The sequence below is a fragment of the Oncorhynchus keta genome, chromosome 28 (assembly GCF_023373465.1).
Source record: "Oncorhynchus keta strain PuntledgeMale-10-30-2019 chromosome 28, Oket_V2, whole genome shotgun sequence".
NCBI lineage: Eukaryota > Metazoa > Chordata > Actinopteri > Salmoniformes > Salmonidae > Oncorhynchus > Oncorhynchus keta.
Window position 1 is genome coordinate 1,644,587 of NC_068448.1, and position 17,519 is coordinate 1,662,105.

At 45.1% G+C, this 17,519-nt stretch overlaps 1 pseudogene; it reads left to right on the top strand.

Annotated features, from left to right (window-relative positions):
• The first annotated feature begins 15,873 nt into the window (after window positions 1-15,873).
• LOC127912973 (leucine-rich repeat-containing protein 23-like) overlaps window positions 15,874-17,519 on the top strand; it is a 24,655-nt pseudogene continuing 23,009 nt past the window's right edge.

The following is a 17,519-nucleotide window of genomic DNA, read 5'->3' on the forward strand; positions in this document are numbered from 1 at the left end:
AGGACCTTATATAGACAGGTGTGTGCCTTGACAAATCATGTCCAATCAATTGAATTTATCACAGCTGGACTCCAATCAAGTTGTAGAGACATCTCAAGGACGATCAATGGAAACAGTAAGCAGCTGATCTCAATTTAGAGTCTCATAGCAAAGGGTCTGAATACTTTTGTAACTACGGTATTTCTGTTTTTATTTCTAAAACTTGTTTTCTTTGTCGTTATGGGGTGTTGTGTGTAGATTGATGAGGATAAAAATTAATTGTATACATTTTAGAATAACAGGCTGACTACACCGCTCGCGTTGCAAAATACATTTAGAAATCTATATTATTCAATTATTGCACCCACACTGCTCGCGCGCGCCAACGAGCGTCTGCGTTGCCAGGCGCTAAAATAGAAGTCAGTTCTATTTCTGACACGGTTCGCGCTGCAAGTCCTGCCTCTCCCATCTCCTCATTGGTTTATAGAAGCAGGTACCCACGTGCTATCCCTCATTGGTTATACCCACGTGGGTGACAGAAAGACGAACGAGGTCAGTGGTGGTAATGCACCTAATTTATGAAGGTGGCCAATCGCAATATAAAGTCAAGAGAAGAAAAAGCCTGGAAGAAACAGAGATGACTAGAAATGATTCGGCTGACCGTTTTATGTGTGGATTAATTGTCAGAGTGGAGGACCTTGTGCATTTCAGGTAAAATAACAACTCAATGTTTATATCCCAGGACAAATTAGCTAGCAACAGCAAGCTAGCTAAATTGGACAAATTAGCTAGCTAGCTAAATTGCCATACATGTTTAATGTTTTTCGACCTGTCCCCAAATTAATATAATTGGTTCAGGAGCGGTGTCCCGTTCCTGTAGGTTCATGCTCTACAACATCCGCAGAGTACGACCCTGCCTCACACAGGAAGCGGCGCAGGTCCTAATCCAGGCACTTGTCATCTCCCGTCTTGATTACTGCAACTCGCTGTTGGCTGGGCTCCCTGCCTGTGCCATTAAACCCCTACAACTCATCCAGAACGCCGCAGCCCGTCTGGTGTTCAACCTTCCCAAGTTCTCTCACGTCACCCCGCTCCTCCGCTCTCTCCACTGGCTTCCAGTTGAAGCTCGCATCCGCTACAAGACCATGGTGCTTGCCTACGGAGCTGTGAGGGGAACGGCACCTCAGTACCTCCAGGCTCTGATCAGGCCCTACACCCAAACAAAGGCACTGCGTTCATCCACCTCTGGCCTGCTCGCCTCCCTACCACTGAGGAAGTACAGTTCCCGCTCAGCCCAGTCAAAACTGTTCGCTGCTCTGGCCCCCCAATGGTGGAACAAACTCCCTCACGACGCCAGGACAGCGGAGTCAATCACCACCTTCCGGAGACACCTGAAACCCCACCTCTTCAAGGAATACCTAGGATAGGGTAAGTAATCCTTCTCACCCCCCTAAAAAGATTTAGATGCACTATTGTAAAGTGGCTGTTCCACTGGATGTCATAAGGTGTATGCACCAATTTGTAAGTCGCTCTGGATAAGAGCGTCTGCTAAATGACTTAAATGTAATGTAAATGTAATGTTTGTTTTGATATTTTAAGCTTGTTACACTGAACCCAACCTGGCTGCGAGCATGCGCCATCGTGCATAAATGTATTTTGTCCCCCCACACCAAACGCGATCACGACACGCAGGTTAAAATATCAAAACAAACTCTCACGTGGGTACCTGCTTCTATAAACCAATGAGGAGATGGGAGAGGCAGGACTTGCAGCACGATCTGCGTCAGAAATAGAACTGACTTCTATTTTAGCCCTTGGCAACGCAGACGCTCGTTGGCTCGCGAGCAGTGTGGGTGCAATAATTGAATAATATAGATTTCTACATTTATTTTGCAAGCGGTGTTGTCAGCCTGTAAGGCTGTAACATAACAAAATGTGGGAAGAGTCCAGGGGTATGAATACTTTCCGAATGCCCGTGTATCCTCTGGCTCGTTGATGTTCTCCGTATCCACAGCCAGAATGATTTTGCACGGTGATCGAACAGATTTCCTGTTTTGTATTCATCAGAGGTGTGAAGGGAGGGTGACGTTTGTTAAATCCCCAAAATAGTAAATAATAAAGATGATTAACATAAACACAACAGTACTCACACCTTTGTTTTTGTGGTGAATGTAAACAGGAAGTCCATAATGTCGAGGCCTATGGGATATTCATTGAAGAGGTCAGGGAGGATGATGGTACATGTGACATACCAATACCTTTGTATGCCTCCTCGTCTATATACCTGCAGATACAGACACAAAGGTGAGCAGTTCAGTCATCTGCACCCAATACAATCTTCAACATATTGTTCTTAGCATATTACCTCTTCGTTGATTGATATCCATAGAATTCATCGCCTTAACTTCCTCAGTAGAGTAGAGTATTCATTTATTACGGCAGGGTAGCCTAGTGGTTAGAGCGTTCCTCACTGAGTTCCCTGAATTCCTATCGGACCTTGTAGTCATAGCAGATAATATTCTAAACTTTGGTGACTTTAATATTCACGTGGAAAAGTCCACAGACGCACTCCAAAAGGCTTTCGGAGCCATCATCGACTCAGTGGGTTTTGTCCAACATGTCCCTGGACCCACTCACTGTCACAGTCATACGCTGGACCTAGTTTTGTCCCATGGAATAAATGTTGTGGATCTTAATGTTTTTCCTCATAATCCTGGACTATCGGACCACTATTTTATTACGTTTGCAATTGCAACAAATAATCTGCTCAGACCCCAACCAAGGAACATCAAAAGCTGTGCTATATATTCACAGACAACACAAAGATTCCTTGATGTCCTCCCAGATTCCCTCTGTCTACCCAAGGACGCCAGAGGACAAAAATCAGTTAACCACCTAACTGAGGAACTCCATTTAACCTTTGCGCAATACCCTAGATGCAGTTGCACCCCTAAAAACAAAAACAAATTCTCATAAGAAACTAGCTCCCTGGTACACAGAAAATACCTGAGCTCTGAAGCAAGCTTCCAGAAAATTGGAACGGAAATGGCGCCACACCAAACTGGAAGTCTTCCGACTAGCTTGGAAAGACGGTACCGTGCAGTACCGAAGAGCCCTTACTGCTGCTCGATCATCCTATTTTTCTAACTTAATTGAGTAAAATAAGAACAATCCGAAATTCCTTTTTGATACTGTGGCAAAGCTAACTAAAAAGCAGCATTCCCCAAGAGAGGATGACTTTCACTTTAGCAGTGATAAATTCATGAACTTCTTTGAGGAAAAGATTATGATTATTAGAAAGCAAATTACGGACTCCTCTTTAAATCTGCGTATTCCTTCAAAGCTCAGTTGTCCTGAGTCTGCACAACTCTCCCAGGACCTAGGATCAAGAGAGACGCTCAAGTGTTTTAGTACTATATCTCTTGACACAATGATGAAAATAATCATGGCCTCTAAACCTTCAAGCTGCATACTGGACCCTATTCCAACTAAACTACTGAAAGAGCTGCTTCCTGTGCTTGGCCCTCCTATGTTGAACATAATAAACGTCTCTCTATCCACCGGATGTGTACCAAATTCACTAAAAGTGTCAGTAATAAAGCCTCTCTTGAAAAAGCCAAACCTTGACCCAGAAAATATAAAAAACTATCAGCCTATATCGAATCTTCCATTCCTCTCAAAATTTTTAGAAAAGGCTGTTGTGCAGCAACTTACTGCCTTCCTGAAGACAAACAATGTATACGAAATGCTTCAGTCTGGTTTTAGACCCCATCATAGCACTGAGACGGCACTTGTGAAGGTGGTAAATGACATTTTAATGGCATCGGACCGAGGCTCTGCATCTGTCCTCATGCTCCTAGTGCTGCTTTTGATACCATCGATCACCACATTCTTTTGGAGAGATTGGAAACCCAAATTGGTCTACACGGACAAGTTCTGGCCTGGTTTAGATCTTATCTGTCTGAAAAATATCAGTTTGTCTCTGTGAATGGTTTGTCCTCTGACAAATCAACTGTACATTTCGGTGTTCCTCAAGGTTCCGTTTTAGGACCACTATTGTTTTCACTATATATTTTACCTCTTGGGGATGTTATTCGAAAACATAATGTTAACTTTCACTGCTATGCGGATGACACACAGCTGTACATTTCAATGAAACATGGTGAAGCCCCAAAATTGCCCTTGCTAGAAGCATGTGTATCAGACATAAGGAAGTGGATGGCTGCAAACTTTCTACTTTTAAACTCGGACAAAACAGAGATGCTTGTTCTAGGTCCCAAGAAACAAAGAGATCTTCTGTTGAATCTGACAATTAATCTTAATGGTTGTACAGTCGTCTCAAATAAAACTGTGAAGGACCTCGGCGTTACTCTGGACCCTGATCTCTCTTTTGAAGAACATATCAAGACCATTTCAAGGACAGCTTTTTCCATCTACGTAACATTGCAAAAATCAGAAACTTTCTGTCCAAAAATTATGCAGAAAATTAATCCATGCTTTTGTCACTTCTAGGTTAGACTACTGCAATGCTCTACTTTCCGGCTACCCGGATAAAGCACTAAATAAACTTCAGTTGGTGCTAAATACGGCTGCTAGAATCCTGACTAGAACCAAAAAATTTGATCATATTACTCCAGTGCTAGCCTCTCGACACTGGCTTCCTGTCAAAGCAAGGGCTGATTTCAAGGTTTTACTGCTAACCTACAAAGCATTACATGGGCTTGCTCCTACCTATCTCTCTGATTTGGTCCTGCCGTACATACCTACACGGACGCTACGGTCACAAGACGCAGGCCTCCTAATTGTCCCTAGAATTTCTAAGCAAACAGCTGGAGGCAGGGCTTTCTCCTATAGAGCTCCATTTTTATGGAACGGTCTGCCTACCCATGTCAGAGACGCAAACTCGGTTTCAACCTTTAAGTCTTTACTGAAGACTCATCTCTTCAGTGGGTCATATGATTGAGTGTAGTCTGGCGCAGGAGTGGGAAGGTGAACGGAAAGGCTCTGGAGCAACGAACCGCCCTTGCTGTCTCTGCCTGGCTGGTTCCCCTCTTTCCACTGGGATTCTCTGCCTCTAACCCTATTACAGGGGCTGAGTCACTGGCTTACTGGGGCTCTCTCATGCCGTTCCTGGAAGGGGTGCGTCACCTGAGTGGGTTGATTCACTGATGTGGTCATCCTGTCTGGGTTGGCGTCCCCCCTTGGGTTGTGCCATGGCGGAGATCTTTGTGGGCAATACTCAGCCTTGTCTCAGGATGGTAAGTTGGTGGTTGAAGATGTCCCTCTAGTGGTGTGGGGGCTGTGCTTTGGCAAAGTGGGTGGGGTTATATGCTTCCTGTTTGGCCATGTCCGGGGGTGTCCTCGGATGGGGCCACAGTGTCTCCTGACCCCTCCTGTCTCAGCCTCCAGTATTTATGCTGCAGTAGTTTATGTGTCGGGGGGCTAGGGTCAGTTTGTTATATCTGGAGTACTTCTCCTGTCCTATTCGGTGTCCTGTGTGAATCTATGTGTGCGTTCTCTAATTCTCTCCTTCTCTCTTTCTTTCTCTCTCTCGGAGGACCTGAGCCCTAGGACCATGCCCCAGGACTACCTGACATGATGACTCCTTGCTGTCCCCAGTCCACCTGGCCGTGCTGCTGCTCCAGTTTCAACTGTTCTGCCTTATTATTATTCGACCATGCTGGTCATTTATGAACATTTTAACATCTTGGCCATGTTCTGTTATAATCTCCACCCAGCACAGCCAGAAGAGGACTGGCCACCCCACATATGCTCTCTCTAATTCTCTCTTTCTTTCTCTCTCCGGAGGACCTGAGCCCTAGGACCATGCCCCAGGACTACCTGACATGATGTCTCCTTGCTGTCCCTAGTCCACCTGACCGTGCTGCTGCTCCAGTTTCAACTGACCTGAGCCCTAGGACCATGCCCCAGGACTACCTGACATGATGACTCCTTGCTGTCCCCAGTCCACCTGACCGTGCTGCTACTCCAGTTTCAACTGTTCTGCCTTATTATTATTCGACCATGCTGGTCATTTATGAACATTTGAACATCTTGGCCATGTTCTGTTATAATCTCCACCCGGCACAGCCAGAAGAGGACTGGCCACCCACATAGCCTGGTTCCTCTCTAGGTTTCTTCTTAGGTTTTGGCCTTTCTAGGGAGTTTTCCTAGCCACCGTGCTTCTACACCTGCATTGCTTGCTGTTTGGGGTTTTAGGCTGGGTTTCTGTACAGCACTTTGAGATATCAGCTGATGTACGAAGGGCTATATAAATACATTAGATTTGATTTGATTTAGAGCGTTGGACTAGTAACCGGAAGGTTGCAAGTTCAAACCCCCGAGCTGACAAGGTACAAATCTGTCATTCTGCCCCTGAACAAGGCAGTTAAACCCACTGTTCCTAGGCCGTCATTGACAATAAGAATTTGTTCTTAACTGACTTACCTGATAAAATAAAAAAATTAAAAAATCTCGACTTGGGAATTTGTTTTTATCCCTGCAGTGACACGGACAGGACACGTAACAATGATGTAAGCTTCCTCATAATGTAGTCTGGATTGGGCTTTTTAGTCGACTCTGTCAACTCTGTTCTGGCAATTCAACTTCCAGTTGAGTTTGTTGTCCACTATTACACCCAAGTCCTTATAAGAGTCAACAGTACCAATCTCTTCACAATTAATATAAATGGGATTAAAAAATATCTAACATTTGTCCTCAAATCTACCACTCGCTCCTTGGTCTTCAGTACATTCAGGTCCAAGTAATTGGCCTCACACCATTTCACAAAGGACTTTGTTATATCCCTGAGCAGAGTCTCCCCTCTCATCACACAGCTGACTATAGCAGAGTCTCGTCTCTCATCACACAGCTGACTATAGCAGAGTCTCCTCCCATCACACAGCTGACTATAGCAGAGTCTCCTCTCATCACACAGCTGACTATAGCAGTCTCCCCTCTCATCACACAGCTGACTATAGCAGAGTCTCGTCTCTCATCACACAGCTGACTATAGCAGCGTCATCACACAGCTGACTATAGTAGAGTCTCCCCTCTCATCACAGCTGACTATAGCAGAGTCTCCTCTCTCATCACACAGCTGACTATAGCAGCGTCTCCTCCCATCACACAGCTGACTATAGCAGAGTCTCCTCTCATCACAGCTGACTATAGCAGAGTCTCCTCCCATCACACAGCTGACTATAGCAGAGTCTCCTCTCATCACACAGCTGACTATAGCAGAGTCTCCTCCCATCACACAGCTGACTATAGCAGCGTCTCCTCCCATCACACAGCTGACTATAGCAGAGTCTCCTCTCATCACAGCTGACGATAGCAGAGTCTCCTCTCATCACAGCTGACTATAGCAGAGTCTCCTCTCATCACAGCTGACTATAGCAGTCTCCTCCCATCACACAGCTGACTATAGCAGTCTCCCCTCTCATCACACAGCTGACTATAGCAGTCTCCTCCCATCACACAGCTGACTATAGCAGAGTCTCCTCTCATCACAGCTGACTATAGCAGTCTCCTCCCATCACACAGCTGACTATAGCAGAGTCTCCTCTCATCACACAGCTGACTATAGCAGAGTCTCCTCTCATCACACAGCTGACTATAGCAGAGTCTCCTCCCATCACACGGCTGACTATAGCAGTCTCCTCTCATCACACAGCTGACTATGGCAGTCTCCTCTCATCACACAGCTGACAATAGCAGAGTCTCCTCCCATCACACAGCTGACTATAGCAGAGTCTCCTCCCATCACACAGCTGACTATAGCAGAGTCTCCTCCCATCACACAGCTGACTATAGCAGTCTCCTCTCATCACACAGCTGACTATAGCAATCTCCTCTCATCACACAGCTGACTATGGCAGAGTCTCCTCTCATCACACAGCTGACTACAGCAGAGTCTCCTCCCATCACAAAGCTGACTATAGCAGAGTCTCCTCTCATCACACAGCTGACTACAGCAGAGTCTCTTCTCATCACACAGCTGACTATATCAGTCTCCTCTCATCACACAAATCCCTATCTCCATCCTTGGCTAATTTAGAAAAGGGCCAATTGTTTTGCTAGCTAGCCACCGGAGGACAACGACACAACAAAATTCAAGTTTTTTTTTTTCTGTCAATGACGTTTTGGCTTTTGATGTTTTTTGGTGTGAAGTCAAATCCAAGCTGGCTTCCCTCCCTTTTTTGGTGCGCCAGGACCAATCACTGTTGAGCTCACTCAGTTTAGCTCAACACTGATTGGCTATTATTTAATACTTTTTTTTTTATCAAGGGCAGGCCAAATACTCGCTGGTTTCCCTTGCATTCAATGCTATGGCAACAATGCCATACTTGTTTGGACCAGACAGCATCAGATAGATGGTCTACACATACTGAGACAGAGGGGCGCTGTTTACCTCACTCGGAGGCTTTCTCCAGTGAGATACATTTAGCCTCTTGTGAATTGAAGGAAAATTATGAAACACAGAGAGACAAAAGATACATTTGATGTTTAATTGTTTTTTTTTATTGTTCTGGGGAAGCCTCGGTGGTCGGGCTAGCAGGCTGCTCTAGGAGCTCTCCATTTGTCTCAACATAGTGGTACACCCAGACATTTTGGAATATCCACGCTGATCAAAGCTTAGCCAACTAGATATGATTATTCAGTGAGACACTACCAAAACTTAACCAAGCTAGCTGTAGCTGTCTGCAAAGGTGAACACTCTTTTTCCCTCTCTGTGAAAAAAAAGGTTAATTTGACCCCGCCCTGGGATCCAATGAGCTCCCTAACCCCGCCCTGCGATCCAATAAGTTCCCTAACCCCGCCCCGGGATCCAATGAGCTCCCTAACCCCGCCCTGGGATCCAATGAGCTCCCAAACCCCGCCCCGGGATCCAATGAGTTCCCTAACCCCACCCCGGGATCCAATGAGCTCCCTAACCCCGCCCTGGGATCCAATGAGCTCCCTAACCCCGCCCTGGGATCCAAGAGCTCCCTAACCCCGCCCTGGGATCCAATGAGCTCCCAAACCCCGCCCCGGGATCCAATGAGTTCCCTAACCCCACCCCGGGATCCAATGAGCTCCCTAACCCCGCCCTGGGATCCAATGAGCTCCCTAACCCCGCCCTGGGATCCAATGAGCTCCCTAAACAAGGGATTGAAGGCGGTATCTTATGATGACATAGCAAGGTCCCCAATCAGAATGTATTTTGGGGATTTTAACTACAAAATATTACATTATTACGTACCTTTCTCCTACCCCCCTCAGATTATGAGCGCACACTGGCATATAGCCTCTGTTCCGGTCTGTGCTACTGGCAGGCTACACTGGCAAAACTGAGCATGGTAATTAATATGCCATTTCTTATGTTTATGGTGAAACAAAACTGGGGAGGGGGGGGCGCACAAATTCTATCTGGGGGGTCCATGCCCGGCCTCGCCATCCCATAGTGCACCCTGGCCAGGAGTGTCCGCATAGCCTCGTCCTGATTGAACACCACACAATTTCCAGGAAGGAGACAAGTTTCAATCACTGGTATACTGTTTGGAAGGCATTCACGAGAGAGAATTACACATGGAAAACATAATAGTGCTGTTGGTGTATTCTCACTTAGTGTGGTAAGTGAGAACAGAAGAGCTGTGAATGTATTTCTACATTACTGGTGGTTGTCTCAACATTGTGTTTCCAAACTTGGTTTTACACAAGGTGTGGTTTAAGAAAAGAGGAATTACATTGTGTAAAATATTGGCAATCTTGACCTACACTGAGCAAAACATGCTATTCAGACTATTACTGGATTGGTTCATTCAAAGAACGAAATTACATTCTGAGTGAAAAACATGGCATGATACTGGTTTTGGAAAGAGTTGTCCCACATTATACACCTTCAGTTGATGTTGTTATTACACAAATACAATGCATTTTATATGAACTTTTCCCCATTTATATTATAATCCATAATCATGGTTATATACAGGGAGATTTGACTTTTATACCCAACATGTTTTTTTTCATGCAAAAGTTGCAGGAAAGATCTCCCTCTGACTGCTGATCTCGTTTCCATGGAAACGACACCATAACGCTGTGGCGAACTCACTCAGGTAACAGCTTCTTTACAATATTGTCAACGGTAACGTTAAAAAGTTGGATGAAACAACTAGCTAACTAGCTAACTAACTAACTAACCGTATAGCGAATAAAAAAAGCCTAAATTGAGGTATCATGGTCTGTACTATTTTAGATTTAGTGTCTTTTGAGACGCAACGTTAGCTCATGTAACGTTACGCGTTAGCTGTACTGGCTAGCCCCAAGTCAGGAAGACAAGTGTCAAACTAGCTGTAAATGTAAAACCCTTTTTAAATTAAAAATAAACTATGCCCCAAATTGAATTAGATTAACTTAAGCTAGCTCACTACAATTTATTTAAAAAAAAATTGAAGGTGGCTAGTTCATGATATTATACCTGTCGTGTCCCGTATATATATATATATGTATATATATATTTACATATTTTCTTCGCATGTCTTTTTATATATATATATATATATTTTTTTTTTAACTCAACTTCAAAACACTCTCCTGCAACCGGCCTCACCAATTTCAAAATAATAATAATAATATTCACCTCAAATCTGAAATCCACAATAGAAGAGAGAGCAGAAGAGAGGACAGAAGCTAGCCAGAAGAGAGGCCTGAAGCTAGCCAGAAGAGAGGACAGAAGCTTGCCAGAAGAGAGAGCAGAAGAGAGGACAGAAGCTAGCCAGAAGAGAGGCCTGAAGCTAGCCAGAAGAGAGGACAGAAGCTTGCCAGAAGAGAGGACAGAAGAGAGGACAGAAGCTAGCCAGAAGAGAGAGCAGAAGAGAGGACAGAAGCTAGCCAGAAGAGAGGCCTGAAGCTAGCCAGAAGAGAGGACAGAAGCTAGCCATAAGAGAGAGCAGAAGAGAGGACAGAAGCTAGCCATAAGAGAGAGCAGAAGAGAGGACAGAAGCTAGCCAGAAGAGAGGCCTGAAGCTAGCCAGAAGAGAGGACAGAAGCTTGCCAGAAGAGAGGACAGAAGCTAGCCAGAAGAGAGAGCAGAAGAGAGGACAGAAGCTAGCCAGAAGAGAGGCCTGAAGCTAGCCAGAAGAGAGGACAGAAGCTTGCCAGAAGAGAGGACAGAAGCTAGCCAGAAGAGAGGCCAGAAGAGAGGGCAGAAGCTAGCCAGAAGAGAGGCCTGAAGCTAGCCAGAAGAGAGGACAGAAGCTTGCCAGAAGAGAGGACAGAAGCTAGCCAGAAGAGAGGCCAGAAGAGAGGGCAGAAGCTAGCCAGTTTACTGGCTAACGTTAGTATTCAGCTAACCACAGTTGGTGGTCATCAGCTATCCTTTAGCTCGAAAAGCTATCGCCAGACTACACTCAATCATATGACCCACTGAAGAGATGAGTCCTCAGTAAAGACTTAAAGGTTGAGACAGAGTCTGCATCTCTCACATGGGTAGGCAGACCATTCCATAAAAATGGAGCTCTGTAGGAGAAAGCCCTGCCTCAAGCTGTTTGCTTAGAAATTCAAGGGACAATTAGGAGGCCTGCGTCTTGTGACCGTAGCGTACGTGTAGGTATGTACGGCAGGACCAAATCGGCAAGATAGGTAGAAGCAAGCCCATGTAATGCTTTGTCGGTTAGCAGTAAAACCTTGAAATCAGCCCTTGCCTTAACAGGAAGCCAGAGTCGAGAGGCTAGCACCAGAGTAATATGATCAAAATTTTTGGTTCTAGTCAGGATTCTAGCAGCTGTATTTAGCACTAACTGAAGTTTATTTAGTGCTTTATCCGGGTAGCCAGAAAGTAGAGCATTGCAGTAATCTAACCTAGAAGTAACAAAAGCATGGATTAATTTTTCTGCATCATTTTTGGACAGAACGTTTGATTTTTGCAATGTTACGTAGATGGAAAAAAGCTGTCCTTGAAACAGTCTTGATATGTTCGTCAAAAAGAGAGCTCAGGGTCCAGAGTAACGCCGAGATCCTTCACAGTTTTATTTGAGACGACTGTACAACCATCAAGATTAATTGTCAGATTCAACAGAAGATCTCTTTGTTTCTGGGGACCTAAAACAAGCATCTCTGTTTTGTCCGAGTTTAAAAGTAGAAAGCTTGCAGCCATCCACTTCCTTATGTCTGAAACACAGGTTTCTAGCGAGTACAATTTTGGGGCTTCACCATGTTTCATTGAAATGTACAGCTGTGTGTCATCCGTATAGCAGTGAAAGTTAACATTATGTTTTCAAATGACATCCCCAAGAGGTAAAATATATATAGTGAAAACAATAGTGGTCCTGAAATGGAACCTTGAGGAACACCGAAATTTACAATTGATTTGTCAGAGGACGAACCATTCACAGAGACGAACGGATATCTTCTTGCCATGATTATTTTCATCATTGTGTCAAGAGAAATAGTACCAAAACACTTGAGTGTCTCTCTTGATCCTAGGTCCTGGCAGAGTTGTGTAGACTTAGGGAAACTCAGCTTTGGAGGAATACGCAGATTTAAAGAGGAGTCCGTAATTTGCTTTCTAATGATCTTTTCCTCAAAGAAGTTCATGAATTTATTACTGCTGAAGTGAAAGCCATCCTCACTTGGGGAATGCTGCTTTTTAGTAAGCTTTGCGATAGTATCAAAAATACATTTTCGATTGTTCTTATTTTCCTCAATTAAATTGGAAAAATAGGATGATCGAGCAGCAGTAAGGGCTCTTCGGTACTGCACGGTACTGTCTTTCCAAGCTAGTCGGAAGACTTCCAGTTTGGTGTGGCGCCATTTCCGTTCCAATTTTCTGGAAGCTTGCTTCAGAGCTCAGGTATTTCTGTATACCAGGGAGCTAGTTTCTTATTTTTTTTAACCTTTATTTAACCAGGCAAGTCAGTTAAGAACATATTCTTATTTTCAATGACGGCCTGGGAACAGTGGGTTAACTGCCACTGTTAACTAGCCTATCTGGTTAAATAAAGGTGTTCTCAACTAGCCTACCTGGTTAAATAAAGGTGTTCTCAACTAGCCTACCTGGTTAAATAAAGGTGTTCTCAACTAGCTTACCTGGTTAAATAAAGGTGTTCTCAACTAGCCTACCTGGTTAAATAAACGTGTTCTCAACTAGCCTATCTGGTTAAATAAAGGTGTTCTCAACTAGCCTACCTGGTTAAATGAAGGTGTTCTCAACCAGCCTACCTGGTTAAATAAAGGTGTTCTCAACTAGCCTACCTGGTTAAATAAAGGTGTTCTCAACTATCCTATCTGGTTAAATAAAGGTGTTCTCAACTAGCCTACCTGGTTAAATAAAGGTGTTCTCAACTAGCCTACCTGGTTAAATAAAGGTGTTCTCAACTAGCCTACCTGGTTAAATAAAGGTGTTCTCAACTAGCCTCCCTGGTTAAATAAACGTGTTCTCAACTAGCCTACCTGGTTAAATAAAGGTGTTCTCAACTAGCCTACCTGGTTAAATAAAGGTGTTCTCAACTAGCCTACCTGGTTAAATAAAGGTGTTCTCAACTGGCCTACCTGGTTAAATAAAGGTGTTCTCAACTAGCCTACCTGGTTAAATAAAGGTGTTCTCAACTAGCCTACCTGGTTACATAAAGGTGTTCTCAACTAGCCTACCTGGTTAAATAAAGGTGTTCTCAACTAGCCTACCTGGTTAAATAAAGGTGTTCTCAACTAGCCTACCTGGTTAAATAAAGGTGTTCTCAACTAGCCTACCTGGTTATATAAAGGTGTTCTCAACTAGCCTACCTGGTTAAATAAAGGTGTTCTCAACTAGCCTACCTGGTTAAATAAAGGTGTTCTCAACTAGCCTACCTGGTTAAATAAAGGTGTTCTCAACTAGCCTACCTGGTTAAATAAACGTGTTCTCAACTAGCCTACCTGGTTAAATAAACGTGTTCTCAACTAGCCTACCTGGTTAAATAAACGTGTTCTCAACTAGCCTACCTGGTTAAATAAACGTGTTCTCAACTAGCCTACCTGGTTAAATAAACGTGTTCTCAACTAGCCTACCTGGTTAAATAAACGTGTTCTCAACTAGCCTACCTGGTTAAATAAACGTGTTCTCAACTAGCCTACCTGGTTAAATAAACGTGTTCTCAACTAGCCTACCTGGTTAAATAAACGTGTTCTCAACTAGCCTACCTGGTTAAATAAACGTGTTCTCAACTAGCCTACCTGGTTAAATAAACGTGTTCTCAACTAGCCTACCTGGTTAAATAAACGTGTTCTCAACTAGCCTACCTGGTTAAATAAACGTGTTCTCAACTAGCCTACCTGGTTAAATAAAGGTGTTCTCAACTAGCCTACCTGGTTAAATAAAGGTGTTCTCAACTAGCCTACCTGGTTAAATAAAGGTGTTCTCAACTAGCCTACCTGGTTAAATAAACGTGTTCTCAACTAGCCTACCTGGTTAAATAAACGTGTTCTCAACTAGCCTACCTGGTTAAATAAACGTGTTCTCAACTAGCCTACCTGGTTAAATAAAGGTGTTCTCAACTAGCCTACCTGGTTAAATAAAGGTGTTCTCAACTAGCCTACCTGGTTAAATAAAGGTGTTCTCAACTAGCCTCCTGGTTAAATAAACGTGTTCTCAACTAGCCTACCTGGTTAAATAAAGGTGTTCTCAACTAGCCTACCTGGTTAAATAAAGGTGTTCTCAACTAGCCTACCTGGTTAAATAAAGGTGTTCTCAACTGGCCTACCTGGTTAAATAAAGGTGTTCTCAACTAGCCTACCTGGTTAAATAAAGGTGTTCTCAACTAGCCTACCTGGTTATATAAAGGTGTTCTCAACTAGCCTACCTGGTTAAATAAAGGTGTTCTCAACTAGCCTACCTGGTTAAATAAAGGTGTTCTCAACTAGCCTACCTGGTTAAATAAAGGTGTTCTCAACTAGCCTACCTGGTTATATAAAGGTGTTCTCAACTAGCCTACCTGGTTAAATAAAGGTGTTCTCAACTAGCCTACCTGGTTAAATAAAGGTGTTCTCAACTAGCCTACCTGGTTAAATAAAGGTGTTCTCAACTAGCCTACCTGGTTAAATAAACGTGTTCTCAACTAGCCTACCTGGTTAAATAAAGGTGTTCTCAACTAGCCTACCTGGTTAAATAAACGTGTTCTCAACTAGCCTACCTGGTTAAATAAACGTGTTCTCAACTAGCCTACCTGGTTAAATAAACGTGTTCTCAACTAGCCTACCTGGTTAAATAAACGTGTTCTCAACTAGCCTACCTGGTTAAATAAACGTGTTCTCAACTAGCCTACCTGGTTAAATAAACGTGTTCTCAACTAGCCTACCTGGTTAAATAAACGTGTTCTCAACTAGCCTACCTGGTTAAATAAACGTGTTCTCAACTAGCCTACCTGGTTAAATAAACGTGTTCTCAACTAGCCTACCTGGTTAAATAAACGTGTTCTCAACTAGCCTACCTGGTTAAATAAACGTGTTCTCAACTAGCCTACCTGGTTAAATAAACGTGTTCTCAACTAGCCTACCTGGTTAAATAAACGTGTTCTCAACTAGCCTACCTGGTTAAATAAAGGTGTTCTCAACTAGCCTACCTGGTTAAATAAACGTGTTCTCAACTAGCCTACCTGGTTAAATAAACGTGTTCTCAACTAGCCTACCTGGTTAAATAAAGGTGTTCTCAACTAGCCTACCTGGTTAAATAAAGGTGTTCTCAACTAGCCTACCTGGTTACATAAAGGTGAAATACATTTTTTTTTTTTTTTTTTTTTATCCAGTGACGTTCACTTGTCCCCAGCACAAACTGTTAAACGGAGAGCAGGATGTCGGAGGGAGAGGAGGCCGGGGCGCTGTCGGAGGGAGAGGAGGCCGCGGCGCTGTCGGAGGGGAGGAGGCCGCGGCGCTGTCGGAGGAGAGGAGGCCACGGCGCTGTCGGAGGGAGAGGAGGACGCGAATGAGGATGGACAGGAGGAAAATATGTCCGACAAAGAGGACCAGGTGCACATTGACATTGTTTCGTTTTGGTTGTTGATTATCGATCACATGGGTAACCTAACCTACAATACATTTCAAAATGTGAACTGATAACTAATCAATAAAATGGGATTTATTCTGATACATTGATTCATGAATTGATTATTTCATTGCTGCTAAGCTGAGCGTTGTGTTGATGTGTCCCTCTCCAGATCGAGCCATGCCCTCTGACCAAGGAGATTCTGATCCCCGGGTTGTCTCTTTTGTGTCGCACCGGGAACGGCCTGGCACACGCCTTCGTTAAGCTCCAACTGGAAAACAGGTGAGGTGACCACCACAGGACACAAAACACCTGGTCTCCAATGGCACCCTATCCCATTTATAGTGCACTTGCCCTACTTTTGAACAGGGCCTATAGGGATGCCAACCGGGCCCAGTCCCAAATCAACTGCCAGCCCTTAGGTTGGCTCCTAGCCTCTCATCCCTAGCCCCTAACCCAAGACAATTGTTTCATCTAAAATAATTGGATAAGCAGCAATGCGACTTATCCTCGTCTCTCTCCCTGTGTCTCCCTACCTCGTCTCTCTCCCCGTACCTCCCTACCCCCTCTCTCTCCCTGTACCTCCCTACCCCTCTCTCTCCCTGTACCTCCCTACCCCCTCTCTCTCCCCGTGCCTCCCTACCCCCTCTCTCTCCCTGTGTCTCCCTACCCCGTCTCTCTCCCTGTACCTCCCTACCCCCTCTCTCACCCTGTACCTCCCTACCCCCGTCTCTCTCCCTGTGCCTCCCTACCTCCTCTCTCTCCCCGTGTCTCCCTACCCCCTCTCTCTCCTTGTGCCTCCCTACCCCCTCTCTCTCCCTGTGTCTCCCTACCTCCTCTCTCTCCCGTGCCTCCCTACCCCTCTCTCTCCCTGTGTCTCCCTACCCCCTCTCTCTCCCTGTGTCTCCCTACCCCCTCTCTCTCCCTGTGTCTCCCTACCCCTCTCTCTCCCGTGCCTCCCCGTGCCTCCCTACCCCCTCTCTCTCCCCCGTGCCTCCCTACCTCCTCTCTCCCCGTGCCTCCCTACCTCCTCTCTCTCCTTGTGCCTCCCTACCCCTCTCTCTCCCCGTGCCTCCCCTACCTCCTCTTTCTCCCTGTGCCTCCCTACCTCCTCTCTCTCCTTGTGCCTCCCTACCCCCTCTCTCTCCCTGTGTCTCCCTACCTCCTCTCTCTCCTTGTGCCTCCCTACCCCGTCTCTCTCCCTGTGCCTCCCTACCCCCTCTCTCCCTGTGTCTCCCTACCCCTCTCTCTCCCTGTACCTCCCTACCCCGTCTCTCTCCTGTGCCTCCCAACCCCGTCTCTCTCCCTGTGTCTCCCTCTCTCCCCCCCTCCTCTCTCTCCCCAGACGTCTGACAGACATGGTCCTGGTCAGCTCATTTGTCCACCTGCGTTTCCTGGACGTGTCATCCAACCACCTCTCTGACCTTTCACCCCCTGGCTGCCCTCACACAGCTGCTGTGGCTGAAGGCAAGGACCCAAATCACACCATATTCCTCATATACTGCAACATTTTGACCAGTCTTGGTAAATAGAATTGTCTTCGTCC